Source organism: Pongo abelii, chromosome 6 (assembly GCF_028885655.2).
Source record: "Pongo abelii isolate AG06213 chromosome 6, NHGRI_mPonAbe1-v2.0_pri, whole genome shotgun sequence".
Lineage (NCBI taxonomy): Eukaryota > Metazoa > Chordata > Mammalia > Primates > Hominidae > Pongo > Pongo abelii.
The window spans coordinates 25,323,579-25,348,362 of record NC_071991.2 but is presented as its reverse complement, the minus strand read 5'-3'; the positions used below and the strand labels follow the sequence as shown (position 1 = coordinate 25,348,362).

At 37.9% G+C, this 24,784-nt stretch overlaps 1 pseudogene; it reads right to left on the bottom strand.

Moving 5' to 3' along the window:
- LOC100457582 (septin-14-like) overlaps window positions 1-24,784 on the bottom strand; it is a 57,131-nt pseudogene that overhangs the window by 26,202 nt on the left and 6,145 nt on the right.

The following is a 24,784-nucleotide window of genomic DNA, read 5'->3' as shown; positions in this document are numbered from 1 at the left end:
TGAATGTGAGTAAATGGACTAAACTCTCCAATCAAGAGACATAGAGTGATTAGCTGGGTGTAGTGGTGGGCATCTATACTCCCAGCTACTCGGGAGGCTGAGGCAGGAGAATCACTTGAACCCTAGAGGTGGATGTTGCAGTGTGCCGAGATTGTGCCATTGCACTCCAGCCTGGGTGACAGAGCAAGACTCTGTCTCAAAAAAAAAACCAAAAACCAAAAAACGACAACAACAACAAAAAAGACCCAATGATCTGTTGCCTACAAGACCACACATAAAACGACACAAATAGACTGAAAATAAAGGGATGGGAAAAGATAATTCCATGCAAATGGAAACCAAAACAGAACACAAAAATGTATACTTATATCAGATAAAATACATTTCAAGACAAAAACTGTTGAAACAGACAAGGAAGGTTCATTACATATGAATAAAGGAATCAATTCAGCAAGAGGCTATAACAACTATAAATATGTATGTACCCAACATTGGAGCACTTAGATATATAAAGCAAATATTATTAGAGCTAAAGAAAAAGAAAGATGCGAATACAATAATAGCTGGCGACTTCAACACTCCACTTTTGGCATTGGACAGATCATCCAGACAGAAAATCAGCAAAAAAATCCCGACTTAATCTGCAGTATGGACCAAATGGACCTAAAAGATAGTTACAGGACATTTCATCCAATGGCTACAGAATGCACATTCTTCTCCTCCACATGTAGCATATTCTCAAGGATAGAGCATATGTTAGGTGACAAAAAAAGTCTTAAACAATCCAAAATATGAAATCATCAAGTATTATCCCTGACTACAATGGAATAAAAGTATAGATCAATAACAAGAGGAACTTTGGAAACTACACAAACACATGGAAATTAAGCAATATGTTCCTGAATGACCAGTGGGTCAATGAGGAAATAAAGAAGGTAATTTTAAAATTTATTGAAACAAATGAAAATGGAAATATAACATACCAAAACCTATGGGACACAGCAAAAGCAGTAACAAGAACAAAGTTTATAGCAATAAGTGCCTACATCAAGAAAAGTAGAAAAACATCAAATAAACAATCTAACAATGCATCTTAAAGAACTAGAAATGCAAGAGCAAACCAAAGCCAAAATTAGTATAAGAAATAATAAAAATCAGAGCAGAAAGAAATGAAAATATACCAAAGATCAATGAAATGAAAAGTTTATTTTTTGAAAATATAAACAAAATCTGTGAACCTTTACCCAGACTGAGAAAGAAAAAGAGTAGATCCAAATAAATAAAATCAGAGATGAAAAAGGAGACATAATGGCCAGGTGCAGTGGCTCATGCCTGTAATCCCAGCACTCTGGGAGGCTGAGGCAGGAGGATTGCTTGAGCCAGGAGTCTTGAGACCAACCTGGGCAACATAGTGAGACCCCCATCTCTAAAGACAAAAAAAAGAGAAAGAAAGAAAAAGGAGACATTACAACTGAGGCTGCAGAAATCCAAAGGCTCATTAGAGGCCACTGTGAGCCACTATATGCCAATAAATTAAAAAACATAGAAGACATTGATGAATTCCTAGACATATACATACTATCAAGATTGAACCATGAAGAAATTGTAAACCTGAATGGACAAATAACAAATAATGAGACCAAAATCATAATAAGAAGTCTCCCAGCAAAGACAAGTCCAGGATCTGATGGCTTCACTGATGAATTTCAGCAAACATTTAAAGAACCAATACTAATTCTACTCAAACTATTCTAAAACATACAGGAGAAGGGAATAAATCAGAACTCATTCAACAAGGCCAGTGTTACCCTGATACCAAAACCATACAAAGACACATCAAAACAAGAAAACTCCAGGCCAATATCTCTGAGGAACATTGATGAAAAACCCCTCAAAAAAATACTAGCAAACTGAATTCAACAACACATTAAAAATCATGCATTATGACCAAGTGGGATTTATCCCAGGGATGCAAGGATGCTTCAGCACACACAAATCAATCAATATGGTACATCATATCAGTATGGTACATTCCTATCAGAATGAAGGACAAAAACCATATGATCATTTCAATTGATGCTGAAAGGGCATTTGATAAAATTCAATATCCCTTCATCATAAAAAAATTTAAAAAACTGGGGATAGAAGGAACATACCTCAACATAATAAAAGCCATGTATGGCAGACTCACAGCTAGTATCATACTGAATGGGAAAAAACTTAAAGCTTTTCCTCTAAGATCTGGAAAATGACAAGGATGCCCACTTTCACCACTGTTATTCAACTGGAAGTCCTAGCTAGAGCAATAAAACCAGAGAAAGATATAAAGGGTTTCCAAATTGGAAAGGAAGAAGTCAAATTATCCTTGCTTGCAGATGATATCATCTCCCATGCAGAAAAACCTAGACTCCATCAAAAAAAAACTATTAGAACAGATAAACAAAAGTAATAAAGTTACAACATACAAAATCAACCTACAAAAATCAGTAGCATTATTATATGCCAACAGTGAAAAATCTGAAAAAGAAATAAAAACTAATCCAATTTATAATAGCTATAAATAAAATAAAATACCTAGAAATAAACATGACCAAAGAAATGAAAAATCCCTACAATGAAAACTATAAATACTGATGTAAGAAATTGAAAAGGATGCAAAACAATGAAAACAGAGTTCATGTTCATGGATTGGAAGAATCAATAATATTGTTAAAATGTCCATACTACCCAAAGCAATCTATAGATTCAATGCAATACCTATCAAAATACCAGTGACATTCTTCAAAGAAAAAGAAAAAACAATCCTAAGATGTATATGGAACCAAAAAAATACTTAAAGCAATTCTGGGCAAAAATAACAACACTGGAGGAATCGCATTACCTGACCTCAAATTATACTACAAAGCCATAAGTGAAACAGCATGGTACCAGCATAAAAACAGACACACAGACCAATGGAACAGAATAGAGAACCCAGGAATAAATCCATACAGCCACAGGGAACTCGTTTTCAACAAAGGTGCCAAGCACATACATTGGGGAAAGGATAAGCTCTTCAATAAATGGTGTTGGGAAAACTGGATATCCATATGCAGAAGAAAGAAACTAGACTTTTATCTTTCACCACATATAAAAATCAAATCAAAACGGATTAAAGACTTAAATCTAAGACCTCAAACTATGAAACTACTATAAAAAACATTGGGGAAACTCTTCAGGACATTTATTGAGTAATACCCCACAAGCACAGGCAATCAAAGCAAAAATAGACAAATGGCATCATCTCAAATTAAAAAGCTTCTGCAAAACAAAGGAAACAATCGACAAAGTGAAGAGAAAACCTACACAATGAGAAAATATTTGCAAATGATTTATCTGACAAGAGATTAATAACCAGAATATATTTAAGAAGCTCAAACAACTCAATAGGAAAAAATCTAATAATCCAATTTAAAATGGGCAAAAGATCTGAATAGATATTTCCCCAAAGAAGACATGAAAATGTCTTCTTTTGTCTTACTGATAATAGCCGTTTTAACATGTGTGAAGTAACTGCTCATTGTGGGTGTTTTAAAATGCCAAACAAGCAAATGAAAAGGTACTCAACATCACTGATTACCAGAGAAAGGCAAATAAAAACTACAATGAGATATCATCTCACCCCAGTTAAAAAAGCTTTTAACCAAAAGACAGGCAATAACAAATGCTGGTGAAGATGTGGAGAAAAAGGAATCCTTGTACACTGTTGGCAGGAATGTCAATCAGTATAGTCTTTACGGAAAACAGTATGGAGTTTCCTCAAAAAAACTAAAAATAGAACTACCGTATGATCCAGCAATCCCACTAGTGGGTATATACTCAGAAGAAAGGAAAGTAGTATATTAAAGAGATAGCTCCACTCCCATGTTTGTTACAGCAGTATTCACAATAGCCAAAATTTGAAAGCAACCTAAGTATCCATCATCAGATGAATGAATAAAGTAAATGTGATACATATACCTGATGGAGTACTCTTCAGCCATAAAAAATAATGAGATCCCGTCATTTGCAACAACATGAATGGAACCGAGGATATTATGTTAAGTGAAATAAGACACAGGAAGACAAATTTCACATGTTCTCACTCATTTGTGGAGCTAAAAATTAAAACAATTGAGCCCATAGGGATAAAGGGTGGAATGTTTATTACCAGAAACTAGGAAAGGACTGGGGAGGGAGAGAAGTGGGGATGGTTGATGGTACAAGTAAATAGTTACATAGAATGAGTGAGATCTAGTATTTGATAGCACAGAAGGTGACTACAGTCAACAATAATTTATTGTACATTTTAGAATAACTAAAAGAGTATACTTGGATTGTTTGTGACACAAAGAAAGGATAAATGCTTGAGGTGATGGGTACTCTATTTACCCTGATGTGAGTACTACACATTGAATGCCCTATAATCATGTGCCCTATAAATACATACACCTACTGTGTATCCATAAAAATTAAAAATTAAAAAACACAGGCCCAGTGTGGTGGCTCATGCCTGTAATCCTAGCAGTTTGGGAGGCTGAGGCAGGCAGATCACCTGTGGTCAGGAGTTTGAGACTAGCCTGCCCCACATGCCAAAACCCCATCTCTACTAAAAATTCAAAAAAAAATTACCTGTTTATGGTGGCATGTGCCTGTAATCCCAGCTACTAGGGAGGCTGAGGAAGGAGAATTGCTTGAACCCAGGAGGAAGAGGTTGCAGTGAGCCGAGATCACACCATTGCACTCCAGCCTGGGCAACAAGAGCTAAACTCCATCTCAAAAAAAAAAAAATTAAAAACACAATAAGCTGTTACTTCACCCATGCTAAAATGACCAAGACAAACAAGTGCTGGTGAGGATGTGGAAAAAAGGGAATGCTTGTACACTGTTGGTGGCAATGTAAATTAGGATAGCCATTATGAAAAACAGTATTGGAGTTTCTTCAAAAAATTAAAAATAAAACAACTACCATATGATCCAGCCATCTCACTACTGGATATATTACCTCCCCAAAATGAAGTCAGTATGTTGGAGAGATACCTACACTACCATTACTCACAAGAGCCAAGATATGGAAGCAATCTCAGTGTCCATGTATGGATGCATGAAGAAAAAACGTGTGGTATATATACACAATGGAATACTATTCAGCCTTACAAATCAGGAAATCCATCATTTGCAGCAACATGGATGGAACTGGAGGACTTTACACTAAGTGAATATGCCAAGCACAGAAAGACAAATAGTAAATGATCTCACTAACATATCAAATTTTTAAAAGTTAAACTTGTAGAAACAGAGAGTAGAATGCTGGTTACATGAGTTAGGTAGAGGGTATGGTAGGAGAGATGTTAGTCAAAGGATACAAACTTTTAGTTAGGTAAGAACAAGTTAAAGAGATCTACTGCACAACATAGTGACTATGTTAATAACAATATTTTATACTCCTGAAAATTGCTAAGATAGATTTAAGCTTTCATCACAAAAATAATTGAGATACACATGTTAATTATGTCAATTTAGCCATTCCACAATGTATATGTATTTCAAAACATCATGTTGTATATGATAAGTACATACAATTTTATCAATTAAGATTAATTAATGAAAAATCATCTGTATGGCTCTCTCCTGTGTTTATCATGTCCAGAAGATTGATAATATATGGTTTATTGTGATTAATACTGTGACCAAATTTTACACATCAACATATAGTACAGATATATATTTTATAACACATACTAATATATAATAAAACATAATATATATTAAAACATTAAGTTTTAAGTATGTTTAACAAATTTTAAAATTTCGAATATGTCAATTTTTGAAAAACATCATTTGGGGCTGGGCATGGTGGCTCATGCCTATAATCCCAGCACTTTTAGAGGCCAAGGCAGGTGGATCACCTGAGGTCGGGAGTTTGAGATCAGCCTGACTAACATGGTGAAACCCCATCTCTACTAAAAATACAAAAATCAGCCAGGTGTGGTGGCAGGCACATGTAATCCCAGCTACTCAGAAGGCTGAGGCAGGAGAATCACTTCAACCTGGGAGGCAGAGGTTGCAGTGAGCCAAGATCATGCCACTCGCACTCCAGCCTGGGTGACAAGAACAAAAATCTGTCTCAAAAAACAAACAAAAAAACCAAAAATATCATTTGGAAACCAGTATAAGTAGAAATCTTCCATTCCCCAATAATTACTACCATAAGTATATGAAAAAGATAATAAATTACTGCTTACTACACTATTCTAACTCATTATGATGCTAAATAATAATACAAATGTCAAAGGTATAATCTTTAGCCAAAGGCAAATTGTACTTTGTTTTAAAAAGTTTATCATTCTTTTTTCTAGTGACCAGTTTAAAATGGTTTCTACATTAGCTAGCAATGAGTTTATGCAACACATCTACACACTAGTATTTTTGCTTGCATTTTGTTTAAAGTGCTTTCCAGCATTCTCAATGTCATAATTTATACAAAGACAGATAATATGCACGTGGCACATTGGGAGCATTGGGATAAACAAAGAGGTTCTTCCCAGCCTCTGGAGATTTTGGCTTAAAGCAGCGTTCAGCAAACTTCTATGAGAATGAGTCATTGTCACAGTAAGCATTAATTTACATAAAACATAGTTTGCCTTCCTCATTAGTAATTGTTAACTTACAGATTAGCAAGAGTTACGAATATTAGCTCAATTTAAAATGTTACTTTGAGACTATGAATGATACACATATATTGAACTTAATCATTCCACAGTCTGCCCTCTTTCATATTTATCTTGCAAAACTCCCCAAGGGTAGTAACAGCCTCTGACCATCCTTTTTCCAACTTTCACTTCATCCATACTCCCTACCACAGCAAACGGTAACAGTCCCTAGAAAACAAGAATGATATGAATTGAATTCTCTAGCACCAATAAAGCTTACTATATTACTCTCACTCCTGTTATAAAAATGACAGCGATGATGATATTGTAATAAATTTAATTAGGGATCTACCCTGTGTTTCATTTTAAGACTTGACAGTATGCACTAATTGGTTTCTGTCAGCATCAGTCGCAGGCGGTGCACACAGTTGGAAACTGTCTACTGAGCAGAACCTAAAGCAAGGTATCCTGCTGAGGGAAACACAAAGAAAAAAGATTTTTAGTAGACATCATTTTTCTCACACTATCTTTACCGTGAACCATCTTTACCCTGAATGTTGAAGAAATAACACACAAGTAACTTTTAACTCTGGTATAAAAGTTAAAAGACAAAATATTAAAAATGACTACCACTATTATAATAATTAATGGATACAATATAAAATGTATTAATAAACAATATGGTATACATCTCAATAAATTATGTTTATTTTTTGAGACAGAGTCTGACCCTGTCACCCAGGCTGGAGTGCAGTGGCATGAGCTTGGCTCACTGCAATCTTCACCTTCCAGGTTTGAGTGATTCTCCTGCCTCAGCCTCCCAAGTAGCTAGGATTACAGGTGCCCACCACCACACCTAGCTAATTTTTGTATTGTTTAGTAAAGACCAAGTTTCATCATGTTTGCCAGGCTGGTCTTAAACTCCTGACCTTAGGTGATCCGCCAGCCTCAGCCTCCCAAAGTGCTGGGATTACAGGTGTGAGCCACGTGCCCGGCCAAAAGAATTTTTTAAATTTTACAGTACTTAGCATTTAAATTCAAAAATCTATTTAGTGTTTGAGGTATCTTAAAATAAAGATGGTGTAAATCATAGGAAAAGAGAAATGGAAGAAATGGAATTAAGTTATCAGTTACAGTTACCTGTTACATTCTAGACTCTGTGTGTCAGATCCTTCACAAAGATTTTGGCACTTATACTTCCAGAAAAAAAAAAAAAACCCTTAATAGAGATGTCATTGATCCCATAGCATAGATAAGTTAACAGTCTCAGGGAAGATGAGTGAATTGTGCAGGATCTTTTGGCTTTTAAGTAGAGAAGCTAGGATGGAAATCTAAATCTATATATATACTTTCAGAATTTATCATCTTTTGGCTGGGCATGGTGTCTCATGCCTATAATCCCAGCACTTTGGGAGGCCGAGGTGGGTGGATCACCTGAGGTCAGGAGTTCGAGACCAGCCTTGCTAACATGATGAAACCACATCTCTACTAAAAATACAGAAATTAGTTGGACGTGGTGGTGGGCACCTGTAATCCCAGATATTCAGGAGGCTGAGGCAGGAGAATTGCTTGAATCCAGGAGACAGAGGTTGCAGTGAGCTAAGATTGCACCACTGCACTCCAGCCTGAGCAACAAGAGTGAGACTCTATCTCAAAAAAAAAAATCATCTTTCAAATTTTAAGCTAATATTTGAGGTATTTACTAGCATAAAATATTTACACAAATAAAGAGTTTAGTCATCTTTACTACTGCCCTGATTCTAAAGCCAGAGACAATACAGCATTCTGCATCCAAGCCCCATCTACTCTTTTGGAGGCTAAGTCCTTGGCAAGTGCATTTGAGAGTTGGAGGCTCCCTTTTACCACTCAAGACCTACTTGTGAAATAGGGGCCCTTCCTTGGGTGCAGCAAACAGAGAAGATGGGGGCCCTAACCAACCTTGCCTAGTTCATGAGGCAGTAGCTCATTGTGTGGGGAAGCAATCCAAAGAACCTCAGACTGCTGATCCTCCACAATGAGCTCTCAGTTACCAGCGGTGCCTGAAGCTTCAGGGCGGGGGTGTAACCTGCCATTGTTTCCACTCATAATTCCAGAACCCTGTCTCAGAGATTTTGCCTTGGAGGGAAAACAGGCCAAGAAACAGAGAAAACCCATCCAAAAATTCAAATGTAATCCCAAGGGACCTGAATAGCCAAAGAAATATTGAAAAGAAAGACTAAATTTAGAGATCTCACACTTCTAGAATTCAAAATATATTACAAAGGTACAGTAATCAAAATAGTTTGGAAGTAGCATAAAGACAGACATGTAGACCAATGGAATCAAATACAGAGTCCAGGGTTAATCCTCCCTTACCTATTCTTCTGTTGATGGACATTTGGGTTGCTTCCATCTCTCAGCTACTGTGAATAATAATGCGATTTATATGCTTTACAAATATCTAAGTAAGTCCCTACTTTCGATTCTTTCAGATATATACCTAGAAAGAGGATTGTTAGATCACATGGTAATTTTATTTTCAATTTTGGAGAAACCACCTATATTAGTCTATTTTCATGCTGCTGATCAAGATATATCTGAGACTGGGAAGAAAAAGAGGTTTCATTGGACTTACAGTTCCACTTTACTGGGGAGGCCTTAAAAGCATCATGGGTGGTGAATGGCACTTCTTACATGGCAGCGGCAAGAGAAAATTAGGAAAAAGCAAAAGCAGAAACCCCTGATAAATACATCAGATCTTGTGAGACTTATTCACTATCATGAGAATAGCGTGGGAAAGACCCGCCCCCCACGTTTCAATTATCTTCCACTGGGTCCCTCCCAAAACACGTGGGAATTCTGGGAGATACAATTCAAGTTGAGATTTGGGTGGAGACACAGCCAAACCATATCACCACCATACTGTTTTTCATAGTGGTTCTAGATGAGAAAAACTATAAAACACTATTGAAAAAATCAGGGACAGACCTGGTGCCGTGGCTCATGCCTGTAATCCTAGCACTTTGGGAGGCTGAGGTAGGTGGATCACCTGAGGTCCGGAGTTCAAAACCAGCCTGGCCAACATGGTGAAACACCATCTCTACTAAAAATACAAAAAAAAAAAAAAAAAAAAAGGAAAACCTCAGGGACTATCTAAATAAATGGAAAGATATTCCATGTACATGGATAGAAAGACTCAATATTGTCAAGATGTCAATTTTCCATAACTTAACCTATGGATTCACCACAATCCCAATCAAAATTTCACCAAATTATTTTGTGAATAACAAATAACAAATAACAAAATAACAAATAACATGTAATAACAAACAAATAATAACAAACTAACTCCAAAATTTATATGAAAAGGCAAAAGAACTAGAATAGCCAACACAATACTGAAGAACAACAATTTACCACAAAGCCATAGTAATTAAAACAGCATGGCATGGGCAAAATAACAGATAAACAGATCAATGGAACAGAGTAGAGAGCCCAGAAATATGCCTATGCAAACAGAGTCAATTGATATTTGACAAAGAAGCAATGGGAATTGAATGGAGAAAAGGTATTCTTTTCAACAAATGGTGCTGGAACAGGATATTCACATGCAAAAATAATAATCTATAAACAGACCTTACATATTTCACAAAATTAACTCAAATTGGATCATAGGCCTAAATGTATAGCATAAAATGACAAAATTCCTAGAAGATAATGTAGAGTCCCAATTAGGGAAGGGGAGTCAGGCTTGTGGGAGCAGAGGAAAGAAAAAAAAAAGCAGATAAGCTACAAGTCTGCCTTTCTTCATAATCCAGAACACACAGCCCTCCTGCACAAATAACTCACAATCTTCCTGTGTCTAGGTATAAGCAGACCCTTGGCTGATACAAAAAATTGCAAGTTAAGTCACTGCCACTGATAGTGGCAGGAGGTGGACAAATGCCTAGGCAGACAGAGGCAAGTCCCCAGGGAAATCCCACCTCCAAGCCAAAGACAGTTTAAAGCCTGAAAGCCAAGCTACAAGTCAAATCCATGGACTGGATTGAGAACCTGTCTTCCTGCTTGGAGCACATTCCTCTGACTGATCCCCACCCTTCAGCTGTTTTACATATACCTATGCTTCCTAATTTTTTTTATATAGTTGTGCCCACCTTTGGGTGGTGCCTTTGTTTTAATCTTTTTGCATACTCACAAACCAATCAGCATGCACTCCCCTATTCTGAGTCCACAAAAGCCCTGGGCTTAGTCACACAAGGAGAGAAACCACCCACAGGTCCCCTCTCCACTGAAAGCTGTTCCATCACTCAATAAAATTCTTCTCTGCCTTCCTCATCCTTCAATTGTCAGGGTATCCTCATTCTTCTTGGATGTGGGAAAAAAGCTCATGAATCGCTGATCTCAGGTAGAAGCTATAACACAAGCAGGCTAGGGCATGATTGCCCAGCCACATGCTGAGCCACTGTGCAAGCCAGACTGGGCCAAGTGGACAGGGAGCCTCCTGTGTGGCAGGTAGCATGCCCAAGAAAGGCCCAGGTGGGGGCGTCACTGGCCAGAGGTCCCTGGCTGAGAATGACTGAGGAATCCTGCATCACAACCTTGGCGTTATCAGCACTACACAAAGCCCTCTTCAGCATACAGCCTAAGAACTATCCTATATAATCTCCAGCAATCCTTTGTTGGTTTGCAGTCAGCTGCTTTCTTGCAAGCTGCCCATTGCCTCCCTAGCAATGTGTTTTTCTACTTTCTTTAATAAATCTACCTCCCCTACCTACAACAAGGTAAATTCTTTCTTTCTTTCTTTCTTTTTTTTTTTTTTTTTTTCCAGAGAGAGTCTCACTCTGTCACCCAGGCTGGAGTGCAGTTGTGCAATCTTGGCTCATTGCAACCTCTGCCTTAACAAGGTAAATTCTTTATGCCTGTGCCACCAGTCCAGATAGTCATCACTCCCTCACAACAGATAACATAAAAGGAAATATAGGAGACTTTGGGTTTAGCAATGACTTCATCGATATAACACTGAAAACATGATCGATGAATAGAAAGAATTGATGAGTTGCACTTCATTAAAACTAAAACTTCTGGGCTGGGTGTGGTGGCTCATGCCTGTAATCCCAGCACTTTGGGAGGCTGAGGCAGGTGGGTCACAAAGTTAGGAGTTCAAGACCAGCCTGGCCAACATAGTGAAACCTCATCTCTACTAAAAATACAAAAATTAGCCAGGCATGGTGGTGGGCATCTGTAATCCTAGCTACTCAGGAGGCTGAGGCAGAAGAATTGCTTGAACCTGGGAGGGGGAGGTTGCAGTGAGCCAAGATCACACCATTGCACTCCAGCCTGGGTGACAGAATTAGACTCCATCTCAGAAAAAAACAAAACAAAATGAAACACTAAAACTTCTGGTAGTCAAAGACACTGTTAAAGATAACAAGGTAAGCCATAGACTGAGAGAGAAAATCTTTGTAAAACACACACTTGATAAAGGACTGATGTCCAAAATATACAAAGAACTCTTAGAACTCAACAACAATAAAATGAACAACCCGATTAAAAATGGGCACAAGATCCAAATAGTCACCCCAACAAAAAAGACATTCAGATAACAAATTAAGATGTATAAAAGATAATCAACATCATACATCCTCAAGGAATTGCAAATTAAAAGAAAAATACATGGTACTACACATTTATTAAATTTCCACCCAGTGAATCTAAAATAAAAGTTAAAAATTGTTTTTAGGTTGGGCACAGTGGCTCACACATATAATCCCAGCACTTTGGAAGGCTGAGGCAGGCAGATCACCTGAGGTCAGGAGTTCCAGACCAGCCTGAACAACATGGTGAAAATCTCTACTAAAAATACGAAAAAAAAAAAAAAATAGCCAGCCATGGTAGTGCAGGCCCGTAATCCCAGATACTTTGGTGGCTAAGGCAGGAGAATAATTTGAACCCAGGAGGTGGAGGTTGCAGTAAGCCAAGATCACGCCACTGCACTCCAGCCTGGGTGACAGAATGAGACTCCATCTCGAAAAAAAAAGAAGACAAAAGAAATTATTCATTTTGTAAACTGAATCTTTGTATACCCTTACCTATATCACAAACAGAATTTTGAGAGCAGCAAGAGGAAAACATCTTGTCCCATATAAGGGAGCCTGCAATAGACTATCAATGGATTTCTCAACAAAAATCTTGCAGGTCAAGAAATAGTGGGATGATTCAATGTACTAGAAGAAAGAGAAAGAACAAAAGGAATACTTTACCCCCAAACAACTGTCCTTTAAGAATAAAGGACAGGCTGGGTGCAGTGGCTCATGCCTGTAATCCTAGCACTTTGGGAGGCTGAGGCAGGCAGATCACCTGAGGTCAGGAGTTCAAGACCAGCCTGACCAACATGGCAAAACCCAGTCTCTACTAAAAATACAAAAATTAGCCTGTGAGATGGTGGGTGCCTGTAATGCCAGCTACTCAGGAGGCTGAGGGAGGAGAATTGCTTGAACTCAGGAGGCAGAGGTTGCAGTGAGCTGAGGCCCCACCATTGCACACCAGCCTGGGCAACAAGAACAAAACTCTGTCTCAAAAAAAGAAAAAAAAAAGAATAAAGAACAATGCTCCCATCTGATCATTTCAGCTGTGGCCTTGCACTCTTCTGAGAGCCTAGCCCCCAGGTAATCTGCCCTGGCACTGCTGTCGCTTTAGCATTCTGCAATTGCCTGAGCATTCTTCCTGCCCCTGCCTAAGTTTATTGCCAGCTGTGTGGGGGCCAACCTGCCCCTCTCTATCACAGCCAGCACCTGAACCCTGGGTACCTGAGGACACATATGCCAGCCTTTTCCTGATGCAGTCCCTCCAGTACTTATGCATGCCATCCAGAGCACCATATAGGGATCTGAGAATCAAAAAAATGGCTAGCCTAGTCCACCACTGGCACCTGATCACTCCCTCTGGAGACTAAGGCTGTGCTGACCCAGCTAGCCAACACTACAACAGCTGAAATCCACCCTCATGTGCTGAAAGGTGAAGCTGCTTCCCCTATGTACACAAAGTAGCAGCATTCCTGCATGAGAGAACAGGCAAGCCACAGGGCTGTCTGTATTGGGCTGAGGGAAGAGGTCCTACCCTGAGGTTGCTCCTAAGAAGAGCCACAAGACAGGCATTTTCAATGGCTCTTGGCTACATTATGACCTGGAGATAGATGACAGTGTCTGTCTGAACTGAGAGTCATGAGCTCTGGGACAGGGGTATGATAGGGAAACAGATCATTTTCCTACCTACACAGGAGATAGAGCTGGTACAACTCCTCCCTCCCTACAGAGACCTGTGAGCATTTCACTAAGAGCTGCCCCAGCCACTCCTGTAAAGGCTACTGTTCACATTCATCATTGAGATGTTGGTGGGTAAGCTTTGTGGTCCAGCTCTGCCCAGCTTTGTCTTCCCCTCTTTGCTGAACAGGCAACTCAGAGTCTAGGCATTGCATAGACCAGCCTATCACCTGAAACTACAGAGAGGAAATCACAGTAAACAAAGATCAAACACACACTATCTGCTTCTGCCATAGCTGGCTCTTATTCATAATTTCCACTTACTGGCATGCAGGTTAAACTGCACAAACCAATAAAAAGTCTACTGACAGAAGGGCACAGGGCTAAAGAAACAAAGCCAAAGCCCATTACCTGATATATGCTATAGTTACACCCACAAGGGGGAAAGGCCCCATCTAAATTAAAATAAATTCAAAAATAAGAATTGGCAACCTTCCCACATGAGAAGAAACCATCATAAGAACTTTGGCATCATGAATAAAAAAAAAAAAAAAGCAGAATATTTTGAAACTACCAAAGGACACACTAGCTCTCTGGCAATGGATCCTAACTAACCAAAATGAAAATTCTGAAGTGAAAGATAATGATTCAAAATATGGATTATAAGGAAGCTCAAAGAGATCCAAGAGAAAGTTGAAAATCAACACAAAGATATCATAACAATGCAGAATGTGAGCGAAGTACAGATATCTTTAAATAAAAACAATGGAATTTCTGGAAATGAAAAACACACTGAAGGGCTGGTTTACAGTTGAAAGCTTTAACAATAGGCTAGACTAACCAGAAGACAGACAGAAAATAGGATCCCAATACCTTCTAGCATGTAAAGTTTCTTCTGAGAAGTCTGCTGTTAGTCTAATGTTGATTTCCTTTATAGAGGATTTGAAAAGTCTCTCTTGCTTCTTTCAGAGTATTTTCTTTCTAGTTGAGTTTGGATAGTCTGGTGAAGTTCATCTTGCAAAATATTTCCAGGTATTCTCTGAGCTTCTTGCATCTGGATGTGTACCTTTCTAGCAAGGCCAAGAGAATTTTCTTGATTATTCCCTCAAATATGTTTCTAATCTTTTTACCTTTTCCTCTTCTCTCTCAGGAATGCCTAAAACTCATAAGTTTGGTTGCTTTACATAATTTCTTATTTCTTGAACTCTTATTTAAATTTTGTTTATTTTTTGTCTGACTGTGTTAGTTCAAAAAACCTGTTTTGTTTTTTGAAAAGATAAGAAAATTGATATGGTGCCAGGCTGGGCACAGTGGCTCATGCTGTAATCCTACCATTTTTGGAGGGTGAGACAGGTGAATCACCTGAGCTCAGGATTTCAAGACCATCCTGGGCATGATGGTGAAACCTTATCTCTACTAAAATACAAAAGATCAGCTGGGCATGGTGGCAGATGCCTGTAATCCCAGCTACTCAGGAGGCTGAGGCATAAGAATTGCTTGAACCTGGGAGGCAGAGGTTGTAGTGAGCCAAGATCGCCCCACTGCACCCCAGCCTGGAAAACAAAGCAAAACTCTGTCTCAAAAAAGCAAATAAAAGAAAGAAAATTGATATGGTGCTAGCTAGATTAACCAAGAAAAAAGAGAGAAGATTCAAGTAAGCACAAGCACAATCAGAAGTGATATGTGACATTACAATGGATACCACAGAAAACAAGATCATCAGAGACTAATATGAGTATCTTTACGTATACAAACTAGAAAACCTAGATAAAATGGTTAAATTCGTCCCTCCCTGCTCAGATGTGGCTCAAGCAGGAGGGGCACAGGGCCAGAGATGCCACAGACCTTTGACCCAGAGCAGCTTGAAGGCAGTGAATAATAGCTCTTCAGATCTGCAATAAAAAATGGCCTCTTCTAGAGAATTGTTCGAATCCAGGAGGTGGATGTTGCAATGAGCCAAGATGGCACCACTGCACTCAAGCCTGGGCAACAGAGTGAGACTCCGTCTCAAAAAAAAAAAAAGCCCTCTTCATAGCTTAAATTACAAAAGTTAACTAAAATACTTGCATGTTTTTTCTTTACCCCAACTCATTCCTTACATGTAGGCTCAATCTTTTCAGTATTTGCTTTACTCCTCCAGCAAAAGCCAGGAAAAACAACTTTGTGTTAATCAGGATGTTATCCAACTGTATATTGTCTACCTTATTGTAAATACTGGTGAACAGTGGTGAATAGTAGTTTTATATTCCTTTAAAAAATAAGAAAATGGATAAATTCCTGGAAACATAAAACCTCTTAAGACTGAACCAGGAAAAAATAGATACCCAAAATAGACGAATAAGAAGTAATAAAATTGACTGAGTAATAAAATAATTTCAAACAAAAAAAAAAAACAAGAACAGATGGGTTTACAGCCAAATTTTGCAAGAAGTACAATGAAGAGCTGGTATCAATCTTACTGAAACTATCCCAAAAATTTATGGAATTTTTGGATTGGAAGAATAAATATAATTACAAAGACCTTACTAACCAAAGCAATCTACAGATTCAACACAATTCCTATCAAATTACCAACATCATTTTTCATAGGATTAGAAAAAGCGATCCTAAATATCATATGAAACCAAAAAAGCATCTAAATAGCCAAAGTAATCCTAAGCAAAAAGAACCAAGCCAGAGGCATCATGTGTCTGACTTCAAATTATACTATAGTGCTAATGCTATACTAAATAAAACAGTATGGAATTGGTACAAAAATAGTTAGATTAATGGAACAGAATAGAGAGTTCACTGTTAGGAAGGATACAGCTAAAAAAAGGACAAAAAAATTGTGAAAGAAAAGAGAATAAAGAACCACTAATAAAGCCACATGCCTACAACCAAGTGATCTTTGACAAAGTTGGCAAAAATAAACAATGGGGAAAGGGCATTCTGTTCAATCAATGGTGCTGGGAAAATTGGCTACCCATAGGCAAAAGAAGGAAACTGAATCCCCATCTCTTATCATATACAAACTTTAACTCAAGATGCATTAACGACTTAAATGAAAGACCAGAAGCTATAAAAATCCTAGAAGAAAATTTAGGAAAAACTCTTCTACATATTGGCCTAGATAAATAATTCATAAATTAGACCTGAAAAGCAAATGCAACAAAACTAAACATACACAAACGGGACTTAAACTAAAGAGCACAGCAAAAGAAATAATCAACAAACAGATAACCTACACAATAGGAACAAAATATTTGCATCTGACAAAGGACTAATATCCAGAATCTACAAAGAACACAAACAACTCAACAACAACAAAGAACAACCCCATTAAAAAGACTGCAAAGCATATAAACAGACATTTCTCAAAAGAAGACATACAAGTGGCCATCAAACATATGAAAAATTGCTCAATACCTCCCACACAATAATAATGGGAAACTTTAACACCCCACTGTCAACATTAGACAGATCAACAAGACAGAAAGTTAACAAGGATACCCAGGAATTGAACTCAGCTCTGCACCAAGTGGACCTAATAGACATCTACAGAACTCTCCACCCCAAATCAACAGAATATACATTTTTTTCAGCACGACACCACACCTATTCCAAAATTGACCACATACTTGGAAGTAAAGCTCTCCTCAGCAAATGTAAAAGAACAGAAATTATAACAAACTATCTCTCAGATCACAGTGCAATCAAGCTAGAACTCAGGATTAAGAATCTCACTCAAAACCACTCAACTACATGGAAACTGAACAACCTGCTCCTGAATGACTACTGGGTACATAACGAAATGAAGGCAGAAATAAAGATGTTCTTTGAAACCAACGAGAACAAAGACACAACATACCAGAATCTCTGGGGCACATTCAAAGCAGTGTGTAGAGGGAAATTCATAGCACTAAATGCCCACAAGAGAAAGCGGGAAAGATCCAAAATTGACACCCTAACATCACAATTAAAAGAACTAGAAAAGCAAGAGCAAACACATTCAAAAGCTAGCAGAAGGCAAGAAATAACTAAAATCAGAGCAGAACTGAAGGAAATAGAGACACGAAAAACCCTTCAAAAAATTAATGAATCCAGGAGCTGGTTTTTTGAAAGGATCAACAAAATTGATAGACTGCTAGCAAGACGAATAAAGAAGAAAAGAGAGAAGAATCAAATAGACCCAATAAAAAATGATAAAGGGGGTATCACCACTGATCCCATAGAAATACAAACTACCGTCAGAGAATACTACAAACACCTCTACACAAATAAACTAGAAAATCTAAAAGAAATGGATAAATTGCTCGACACATACACCCTCCCAAGACTAAACCAGGAAGAAGTTGAATCTCTGAATAGACCAATAACAGGCTCTGAAATTGTGGCAATAATCAATAGCTTACCAACCAAAAAGAGTCCAAGACCAGATGGATTCACAGCCGAATTCTACCAGAGGTACAAGGAGGAACTGGTACCATTCCTTCTGAAACTATTCCAATCAATAGAAAAAGAGGGAATCCTCCCTAACTCATTTTATGAGGCCAGCATCATCCTGATACCAAAGCCTGGCAGAGACACAACAAAAAAAGAGAATTTTAGACCAATATCCTTAATAAACATTGATGCAAAAATCCTCAATAAAATACTGGCAAACCGAATCCAGCAGCACATCAAAAAGCTTATCCACCATGATCAAGTGGGCTTCATCCCTGGGATGCAAGGCTGGTTCAATATACGCAAATCAATACATGTAATCCAGCATATAAACAGAACCAAAGACAGAAACCACATGATTATCTCAATAGATGCAGAAAAGGCCTTTGACAAAATTCAACAACCCTTCATGCTAAAAACTCTCAATAAATTAGGTATTGATGGGACGTATCTCAAAATAATAAGAGCTATCTATGACAAACCCACAGCCAATATCATACTGAATGGGCAAAAACTGGAAGCATTCCCTTTGAAAACTGGCACAAGACAGGGATTCCCTCTCTCACCACTCCTATTCAACATAGTGTTGGAAGTTCTGGCCAGGGTCATTAGGCAGGAGAAGGAAATAAAGGGTATTCAATTAGGAAAAGAGGAAGTCAAGTTGTCCCTGTTTGCAGATGACATGATTGTATATCTAGAAAACCCCATTGTCTCAGCCCAAAATCTCCTTAAGCTGATAAGCAACTGCAGCAAAGTCTCAGGATACAAAATCAATGTACAAAAATCACAAGCATTCTTATACACCAATAACAGAAAAACAGAGAGCCAAATCATGAGTGAACTCCCATTCACAATTGCTTCAAAGAGAATAAAATACCTAGGAATCCAACTTACAAGGGACATGAAGGACCTCTTCAAAGAGAACTACAAACCACTGCCCAATGAAATAAAAGAGGATACAAGCAAATGGAAGAACATTCCATGCTCATGGGTAGGAACAATCAATATCATGAAAATGGCCATACTGCCCAAGGTAATTTATAGATTCAATGCCATCCTCATCAAACTACCAATGACTTTCTTCACAGAATTGGAAAAAACTACTTTAAAGTTCATATGGATCCAAAAAAGAGCCCACATTGCCAAGTCAATCCTAAGCCAAAAGAACAAAGCTGGAGGCATCATACTACCTGACTTCAAACTATACTACAAGCCTACAGTAACCAAAACAGCATGGGACTGGTATCAAAACAGAGCTATAGACCAATGGAACAGAACAGAGCCCTCAGAAATAATGCCGCATATCTACAACTATCTGATCTTTGACAAACCTGAGAAAAACAAGAAATGGGGAAAGGATTCCTTATTTAATAAATGGTGCTGGGAAAACTGGCTAGCCATATGGAGAAAGCTGAAACTGGATCCCTTCCTTACACCTTATACAAAAATTAATTCAAGATGGATTAAAGACTTAAACATTAGACCTAAAACCATAAAAACCCTAGAAGAAAACCTAGGCGTTACCATTCAGGACACAGGCATGGGCAAGGACTTCATGTCTAAAACATCAAAAGCAATGGCAACAAAAGTCAAAATTGACAAATGGGATCTAATTAAACTAAAGAGCTCTGCACAGCAAAAGAAACTACCATCAGAGTGAACAGGCAACCTACAAAATGGGAGAAAATTTTTGCAACCTACTCTTCTGACAAAGGGCTAATATCCAGAATCTACAACGAACACAAACAAATTTAAAAGAAAAAAAAAAAAAAAAACCCCATCAAAAAGTGGGCGAAGGACATGAACAGACACTTCTCAAAAGAAGACATTTATGCAGCCAAAAAACACATGAAAAAATGCTCACCATCACTGGCCATCAGAGAAATGCAAATCAAAACCACAATGAGATACCATCTCACACCAGTCAGAATGGCAATCATTAAAAAGTCAGGAAACAACAGGTGCTGGAGAGGATGTGGAGAAATAGGAACACTTTTACACTGTTGGTGGGACTGTAAACTAGTTCAACCCTTGTAGAAGTCAGTGTGGCGATTCCTCAGGGATCTAGAACTAGAAATACCATTTGACCCAGCCATCCCATTACTGGGTATATACCCAAAGGACTATAAATCATGCTGCTATAAAGACACATGCACATGTATGTTTATTGTGGCACTATTCACAATAGCAAAGACTTGGAACCAACCCAAATGTCCAACAATGATAGACTGGATTAAGAAAATGTGGCACATATACACCGTGGAAAACTATGTAGCCATAAAAAAGGATGAGTTCATGTCCTTTGTAGGGACATGGATGAAATTGGAAATCATCATTCTCAGTAAACTATCGCAAGGACAAAAAAACAAACACCGCATGTTCTCCCTCATAGATGGGAATTGAATAATGAGAACACATGGACACAGGAAGGGGAACATCACACTCTGGGGACTGTTGTGGGGTGGGGGGAGGGGGGAGGGATAGCTTTAGGAGACATACCTAATGCTAAATGATGAGTTAATGGGTGTAGCACACCAGCATGGCACATGTATACATATGTAACTAACCTGCACATTGTGCACATATACCCTAAAACTTAAAGTATAATAATAATAAAAGAAAAAAGAAAAGAAAGAAAAAGAAAAATTGCTCAACACCACCAATCATCAGAGAAATGCAAATTAAAACCACAATAAAGGCCGGGCACAGTGACTCATACCTGTAATCCTGGCACTTTGGGAGGCCAAGGTGAGTGGATCACCTGAGGTCAGGAATTCAAGACCAGCCTGACCAATATGGTTAAACCCCATCTCTACTAAAAATACAAAAATTAGCTGGGCATGATGGTAGGCGCCTGTACTCCTAGCTACTTGGCAAGCTGAGGCAGGAGAATCCCTTGAACCTAGGAGGTGGAGTTTGCAGTGAGCCAAGATCACACCACTGAACTCCATCCTGAGTGACAGAGTGAGATTCTGACTCAAACACACACACATAGACACACACACACACACAATAAGATATCATCTTACATAGTCAGAATGGCTATTACAAACGCAACAGATGTTGGTGTGGATGCAGAGAATAATGAATGCTTATTCACTGCTGGTGGGACTATAAATTTGCACAGCCTCTATGAAACAATATAGAGATTTCCCAAAGCACTAAAAATAGAGCTACCATTTGACACAGTGATTATACTACTAGGCATCTACCTGAAAGAAAATATTATATAAAAAAGTCACTTTCACTCATATGTGTATTACATTCCTACTCATAATAGTAAAGTCATGGAATTAACCCTAAATGTCCATTAACAGTGGACTGGATTTTTTAAATGTGGTATATATACACCATGGAATATCACACAGCCATTAAATAAATGAAATCATGCTCTGTGCAGTAACATGGATGGAGCTGGGGGACATCATCCTAAGTGAAATAACTCAGAAACAGAAAATCAAATACCATATGTTCTCACTTATAAGCAGGAGCTAAATAATGAGTACACAAGGACATAAAGATGGAAACAGTAGATAGCGAGACTCCAAAAGGGAGAGTTTGGGAGGGGGCTGATGGTCAAAAAATTATCTGTTAATAGTGAGATGTGATCACACCACTGCACACCAGCCAGGGCGACAGAGTGAGACTGTATCTCAAAAAAAAAAAAAAAAAAAAGATCTGTTGGGTAAAATGTTTTACTATCTCAGGGATAGGTACACTAGACACCAAACCTCGCCATTATGCAATATATCTATTTGACAAATGTGCACATATACCCTCTGAATCTAAAATAAAAAAACAAAGGAAGTTTATAGTAGCAAACACCTACATCCTTTTTAAAAAGATCTTGCCCACAAGTGGTGGCTCACACCTGTAATCCCAGCACTTTGGGAGGCTGAGGCAGGTGGATTGCCTGAGGTCAGGAGTTTGAGACCAGGCTGGCTAACATGGTGAAATCTCATCTCTACTAAAAATACAAAAAAAAAAATTAGCAGGGTGTGGTGGTGCACACCTGTAGTTACAGCTACTCAGGAGGCTGAGGGAGGAGAATCGCTCAAACCTGGGAGGTGGAGGTTGCAGTGAGCCAAGATTGCACCACTGCACTCCAGCCTGGTGACAGAGGGAGACTTCATCTCAAAGAAAAAGATCTCAAATAAACAACCTAACTTTATACCTCAAAAAAAAAAAAAAAAACCTTAAACCAAAAATTAGAAGGAAAGAAATAACAAAGATTAGAGCACAAATAAATGAAATAGAGAATAAAATATTTTTTTAATCAGCCGGGCACAGTGGCTCACATCTGTAATCTCAGTGGATCTCTTGAAGTCAGGAGTTTGAGACCAGCCTGGCCAACATGGTGAAACCCTGTCTGTACTAAAAATAAAAAAATTAGCCATGCGTGGGGTCATGCTCCTGTAATCCCAGCTACTTGGGAGGCTGAGGCAGGAGAATCACTTGAACCCTGGAGATGGATATTGCAGTAAGCTGAGATCCTGCCACTGCACTCCAGCCTGGGCATAGAGTGAGACTCTGTCTCAAAAAAAAAAAAAAAAAAATTAATCAATGAAGCTAAGACTTGATATGGAAAAATAAATCAAAATCAAAGCCATTACCTAGACTAAGAACAAAAAGAGAGAATATGTTAGTAAAATAAGAAATGAAAGAGAAGACATTACAATTTCTTACAGAAATAAACAGAATTATGAGGGACTACTATGAACAATTATACAGTAACCAATTTGACAACTTAGAAGAAATGGTGAAATTACTAGAAATACATAACCTGCCAATATTGAATGGAGAATAGATAGCTAAAAGAGACTGTTAACAAATAGAGAATATAAAGAAGTAATTTTCTAAAACTCCAAAACATAGCCTAGTACCAGATTACTTCATGAGCAAATTCTACCAAACTTTAAAAGAAAATTTAATATAAAACATCCTCAAATTATTTGAAAAAATAGAAAAAGGAGGTAACACCTTCAGAGTCATTTTACGAGGCAAGCATCCCCCTGATATCCAAGCAAGAAAATATACTTCCAAGAAGAAAATTATAAGCCAATATCCTTGAGGAATATGGTGTATGAATTAAATCTAAATAAATCTGTTTACAAAGAATCAATTCTCAGCAGAAGTTTTTCAAAATAAAAAAATAAAATAATTCTCACACTGGATTCTGGATAAAAACTCATTTATAGCCTCTTTGTCAGATATTGTTACTGAAACTTATGTTAATTGAGGAGTTCGCTTGAGCAGTAGCTTCTTCATCTGTTGGGAGCTGATATATCTGGATGCCACTGCTAATCAATTCACTCATTATCTTACTCTTAAAAGTCTGTAAATAATTTTTGGAAATTGTGTCTGCTTTGGCAATCAGCGGTATAATGTTCACCTATTAAGAAAGATGACAAAATCTCAGCATCAAGGATTCATTGTTCATGCTATAGTTTTTACAGTAAAGCCTTCACAATCTCTGACAAATTGTGTAACTAGATAATCACTGGCTGTCATGCCTTTCTTAAAAATTATTTTCCAAAATTATCAATACTTTTGAGATTCATCTTTTATCTAAATTCAGGTTTACAAGTCTCAACATTGTTTCTCTTTTAAAAATCCCTTACACCTCTACACATATGGAGTTAGTAAAACATAAATAGTAGGACAATGTAAATTATTTATTTTCAATTTTCTTATAAAGCTGAGTGATTAAAGACAAATTGAATGGTTTCATCAAAATTGTGGAAGAGATTTTGTCTTTCTACTTTTTCCATCAATTAATCTTAATTAATGTCCCATTTTCATATACTCTTGCCCCACCTAGATGTGTTTGCAGATAGATTTGATTTTGTTTTCCAAAGACCACCTAAAAAGAATTTTTTTTTTTTTTTGAGACAGAGTCTTGCTCTGTCACCCAGGCTGTAGTGCAATGGCATGATCTTGGCTCACTGCAACATCCACCTTCCAGGTTTAAGCGAGTCTCTGCCTCAGCCTCCTGAGTAGCTGAGATTACATAGGCATGCCACCACACCCGGTTGATTTTTGTATTTTTAGTAGAGATGGGGTTTCTCCTTGTTGGCCAGGCTGGTCTCGAACCCCTGACCTCAGGTGATCTGCCCACCTCAGCCTCCCAAAGTGCTGGGATTACGGGTGTGAGCCACCACACCCAGCCTGGTTACCATAGTCTAAAGGCTGTGTGTGTGTGTGTATGTGTGTATGTGTGTGTAAGAGCACCTTGCAAACAAATATATTCATTCTTTTGTAAAAAGACATAATTTCTACATTGGAAGTTGAATAGTTGCATATTTGAGGTTGAATTTTTACCCACAACGTTTTTTCCTAGTGCTTCAACATGATCACTCCTGTGTTTTGCATTTGCACTTAAATAAACTTTTTAGAAAATAACACTATACAAAATTATAAAATGTTTTATTACTGTTAAAATATCTTATT